The following is a 5,875-nucleotide window of genomic DNA, read 5'->3' as shown; positions in this document are numbered from 1 at the left end:
AGAATTCCTGTTGTTTTATTATTTACATACATTCTGAGTGACAGTAGTCTCTGGGCACCTAAGGCACTCTATAATACACATTCAGACTAAAGCTTAAAGCTAAAGCTGTTAAGTTTGTTTTATTGTTTCTCATAATAAAAGCAATCTGCGTGTCACAACAGCTTTAGAGGGAACTCGTTGGTGCCGATGGGGGTCTCCAAAAATGTATTTACTATTTTAATGTATTTATGACAGGGTATTTGTCCTGCTCACTTGTTTTCAGGATTATATTTTATGTCTGTGTTTTAACATACGACATATTCATTTTTTTTTTCTTTCGGTTATCATTATAATGCGAAATTGAGTGTAAGACACAAAACTAATTCTGTGAACATATGAACAAATTGGCCTACATTTGTAACTAGGCCTTTTTTCAATATAGTACAATATAGCAACACATTAAACAATGACTGTGTTATGCTTTAAACAGTTCTTAATTCACTTGAGCACAAACAAGTACCTTTCATTCAATGCTGTAGAGACTGGAAGATTCAACATTATATCAACAAGTGATTGCAAAAACTGATAACCTCTAAGTACGTCATACAGAATATCTCTGAATTCCTTGAGTTATTGAGGTCAACTTTAAGGGGCACAATCTGCATCCTGGTAGCTTCAACTTCAGCTCAAAATTTGTTCCCACTGATCCATAGTGATCTGTAATTATGCTTAATTTACCATAGTAACAAACAAATCCAATACAATGACAAGGTTAAGCATGTCAGCATGACAGTGCACATAAATGGTGTTTGGAATGAGAGAAATGCTCAAACGCTGTAGCTCTTCAATCTGCAGTCTGGAACGTGATTCAGAATTCAGGTTTTCCGTGTGGAAGGGCTCAGAGCTCAGAGCTCTTTCTTGAATGGTGCCTTTGTGATAGTAGCGTAGCCAGACATAGCTGTTCTTTTTTTGATGCATCTTTAGTTTCATCACCCAGGACAGAGAAATACTTGGCTTGTCTGACCTCTTCAACAATACTTTCTCTGAGGACTTCTGCAGCAGAATGTATTGAATCATTCTGGTACTGATGATATGCGTAGAGTCCACACCTGCTTTTCAGTCAATTTAAAAGGTTGGCTTAAGTGGAAGCAACCAGCTCCAGGATTTCAATTACATTTCTTTTATTGCTTTGGTTGTTTTTTTGTTTTAGTCATGCTCCCTAAAAGCAGTACCAAGCATGTTTCAAAATACCACACATTTGTTAAAGTTATGCTCAGTTAATGTTCGGTTGTTCAGTTGTTCTCCTGGTCCAATTGTGCTTTCAGTAGCAACGTAAGAAATGAAAAAACAAAACAGAATCCTGTACAGTTGACTATTTGAAGAAGGGATACAATGAAAACTAACTACTCTTGAAATGTCGACCATTTGTAGCAGGACATGAATCCAGTTTAGGGTGGGTTGGCTGTTTTGCTTTGGACAACAAAATATCCCCAGTTATGACAATGTTGTTTCCATCACAATCTGATGATGTAAGAGCACAAATGACTTTGTTAGGTGTGCACATAGGCTGCCGACTGCTTTTTCAACCATTCTTATTCAAGGATGGCTGTTTAATTCCATTATAAGGTGCCTTTAGTTTAAAAAATGACAAGATGTTATTTTTTGCAACAGTGAGGCAGGTGCGTTTGTACTGCACAAAGAGTGGCAGTACTCGTGCTTTATAGTACTCTCTATCGAGTACTGTTTTTGCTCATACAGCTCTCTCTCTCTTCCTTTCCAGCTATCTGTCCAGCTCTCTCTGTCTTCCTGTCCAGCTCTCTCAATAGCTTCCCTTCCATGCCATGTCTGCAAAGTTTATTTATTCATCTTCACATCTTTTATGCGATTGTCTTTTTTCTTAATCTCTTGGGATCTATTTGATCACTTGCTTGGTTCATCTTTGATTTGTTCTTCTTACAAAGTGTCTGCCCCATTGCCATTTTAACATTTTCACTCTTTCAATAATGTCACATATTTGTGTTTGTTCTCTGATCCATTCCTTTATGTATTTATTTTGATATGTGTTCTTGTTATTCCAAGCATACATCTTACCATGCGTTCTTGCATCGTCTGCAGTTTCTGTAACATTTTTGCATTAAGTGACCAGATTCACATCCACAAGTGAACACTGCTAGTGTGCATTAATCAAATATTTTTTCTTCAGGCAAGTGAGTAGATTTCCATTTAAAAGCGTGCTGTTTCTTCCAAATGTAGTCCATCCCATTTTCACTCTTCTACTGTTAGTTATATATAAGTAATATTATATATTATATATTATAATATCTCTGTCTGCACTGATTGTTTTCCAAGACGGACATTACATATATGGAAGTCTTAAAAGTTATAGCATTTTACTATTGAAATCTCTATTTGAACAAAGACCTGACCAAGGCAGCTATACAAAAACATCTGCAGTATTAATTAGTGATATTTACTACAATAAGAAAATTAATAGAAATGAAGGTTATTTTTTTTTTTAATGAAATGTTTAAAACATGATTACAGGTAGTTTCAGAAGTACTTAAAAAATAAAAAGGAGTATTATTATTATGCTTATGTTTAATTTCTGCTCTTTTTTTCCTTTTAATGAATTCTTATGATAATGTACACAAGGTCTGTATGCAATGAAGGGCAAAAGAGCAAACATTAATTAGTCTAATTAATTAGGTAATTTTATTTCATGCTCTTCAATGTATTACATAAATTACACTTCCAAAGATGCTCTGTACCAGACCAAGCCAATGGATTGGTGGCAGCAGGAGGGGTAATTATTCGATGTATTTATTATCCAATTAATTGAAAATCATGAATAATTATATGTTATATGAAAATACATATTTTAATTGTATTAATGAGACAGAATTCTGGCTTGAGATCTAAGTCAGCTGTACTGTGACTAATAGTATCAGACATGAACCATTCACTTTCATGGACTTCAGAAAGCGGCCTGTAGTTTCTTTTTGACTGAAAAACATTTTTAATATCTGGATCTTCTGATCTCTCTTGTGTGACTTTATGTCATGACGGGGACCTCCATAAATATCAGTATGGATATCAAACAAATAATATTACATAATCCTGTGCTTTTGAAAAGGATGAAAAACTAACACAGCCCATATTTGGCAAAGAAAGTGCTAATTTATGTAATGAGGCTGCTGTGCAGAGTCCAATTTACACACACTAGCATTGCTCTTAAAGACCTAGCCCACTTAATGGTGTTGTAGGTATGAGCCTTATGTGCATTAATTAAATTCACACAACAAGTACAGAGGGACACCACAAGAAAACCTGATTAATTATTTTATTTATTTATTTGAGACAGATGACTGCTTATTTAAAGCAATACCCACTGCATAAAATTATGTCCCTAAGTTTAAGTTTAGGTTTATGAAAAAGAACCCTGCATACCTTCAAACAGATATTACAAAGGTTCTGTAACCCATCACTTTTTGATGCATGTTTCTCAAGGGCCCATTGTGTGTACCTATGATGAAAAGCAAACATGATCAATAGTCGCCACATCTTTGATTCCTGGAAGTTGCAACACCTGGCTAATGGGAATCTTGCAACAGACAGCAGAATGTTTGTAGGTGAATTGTAAAGTTGATAAATGTTGTGTAGCAGGGTTGTATTTGCCCACTGCCTGATCTCATCTCTTTATGCGATCATGTATTTCAGAATTGTTTATTTAATTAAAGAATTGTATTAGTCTCTTTTCATGTTCTTTTTTTATTTGGTTACTTGTGGTCGTCTCAAAGCATATCTTTCAAAAGATACGTTTTGATGCATATATTTTATCTGATTAAAGGGTAAAAGAAGTAGGTGGCAGATACATTTACACTTCAAGGAACCATCAAGTAGATCTTTCGGTGAGAAATTTCAAACTGAACTCTTTGACTGTCACTGGGCTGCTATTAAACTTTCAGGCTGTTCCATACATGTTTACATGGAGAAATGAATGCAAATGCATGTTTGCATGTTAGATACTAATACATTAATTTTAATTTCAGTATCACTGTTTAAATTGTGTTTAATAAAATCTGCAAAAAAATAAAAAAAGAAAGAATCATGCCTTGTCATAAATAATCACCATGTAGCAGCTTGAATTTCATAGTATTATTAATAGACATTACACTCCTGTTTACTGCATGCATGAGATGGAGGTAACACTATTCACAGAATAGGCAGTAACATTTAAACCTAACATTGTGTCTTTTAGTGTGGGTGGGTACTTTGAATATCAAATAGTACTTCATTTCAATTGATAGCTTTGTACATTGTTGTCAACTATTCCATTTCCAGATTACTTAAAAAAGGCCTATTTCATTCTGAAGTTCTTAAAGCACATAATTATGTAGCATGATGCATTGTCATGCATTCTCCATCCCAAAATAACATACACATGGACAAAATACAATATAATTTTAAGTTTATATGTAAGCTCCTGCAACTACAAGTAGTATTATTATTACTACTGTTACTAGAACTACTGCTACTACTACTACTACTACTACTACTACTAATAATAATAATAATTATAATAATAATAATAATAATAATAATAATAATAATAATAATAATAATAATTATATTATTATTAAGAACATTTGCATTTATAAAATTAATTGCCAAAATCAGTCAATCAAAGATAATGTGTTATTACTGTATGATTCCTAATTCTGAAAATGATTCAAAACATCTGTCCTGGAATTTGGAAACAGAAAAATAAGTAAGATGTTTTTAAACTGCCATGTTCCAAACAAATTTAAGAAAGTTGATTTTTGGAACAGCAAAAGGCAGAGAAAGACAGATATTACAGAGAAAGACATAAGAAGAAGACATTTTTAAAATACAAAAAGAGATCAAAAGAAACATGAATATTTGTTTTCATATCAGCAACTCCTTTAATTATGTATATCATCTATATATATATATATATATATATATATATATATATATATATATATATATATATATATATATATATATATATATCAATCTTGATAGCATGCTGTTTTTAATAGGGCTGCTCTATATCTTCATGGTGCCTGTCAGACATTCAATTTGATTACCATGTGTAGGAATATGGTTTGTTCAGGATCAAAAGAATGGAATTACTGTAACTGCATTTTCTAGAACTGATCTGCACTGATAAACTGTACATTTCATTGCAATAATAACTGTGCAGAAAATATGATTCAAGTGAAACATGGTAGGAGAAGGGAGTGAAGAAGAAAAAATAAAAGATTTGGATGACAGGACAAAGCCCCAGTCCCACTTTCAAATACCCTCACCCACCCATTACAATTTGACTTAGCGAAGTTCCTGGCTTGCTGAGGCTGCTGTGGTTCATCGATTTCAATTCACATTTGGGGGCTTATTTTCACAGGAGATCCACTGGAGGATAATCCTCTATGTAATGTTTCTGATTATTATTCCATACCTCTGTTATTTCCCCTGAAGTAGTATTAACAACAGCAATGGACGACAGCATGAGGAGCCCGTGCACTGGTTTAGTATAATGCACTGATTTGCATAGTAACAATATGCATTAAATGTATGACAGAAGAAACAGAGGATTGCTTTAGAAGAACATAGAGTATGTTTTGACAGATTAGCTGGCGGAAGAATTCTGCAATTTTTGCCTTCCTCATCGCAAAATGACTCCCCTTCAAAATCCAACCTTTGAGTTACTGAATTTATTGAACACATTCCGTCGAGAGCCTTGAACGAGGGGTTTGTATTTAACGTCCTTAAACTTATGAGCCGCAAACAGGGGTTCACACGTTATGTCAACTCCTAGCACAGTATGCACCCAAACTTGTTTTGCTGCAATAGGCAGGGATAATGAAATAAT

This window comes from Amia ocellicauda, chromosome 2 (assembly GCF_036373705.1).
Source record: "Amia ocellicauda isolate fAmiCal2 chromosome 2, fAmiCal2.hap1, whole genome shotgun sequence".
NCBI lineage: Eukaryota > Metazoa > Chordata > Actinopteri > Amiiformes > Amiidae > Amia > Amia ocellicauda.
This window is presented reverse-complemented; position numbering follows the sequence as displayed.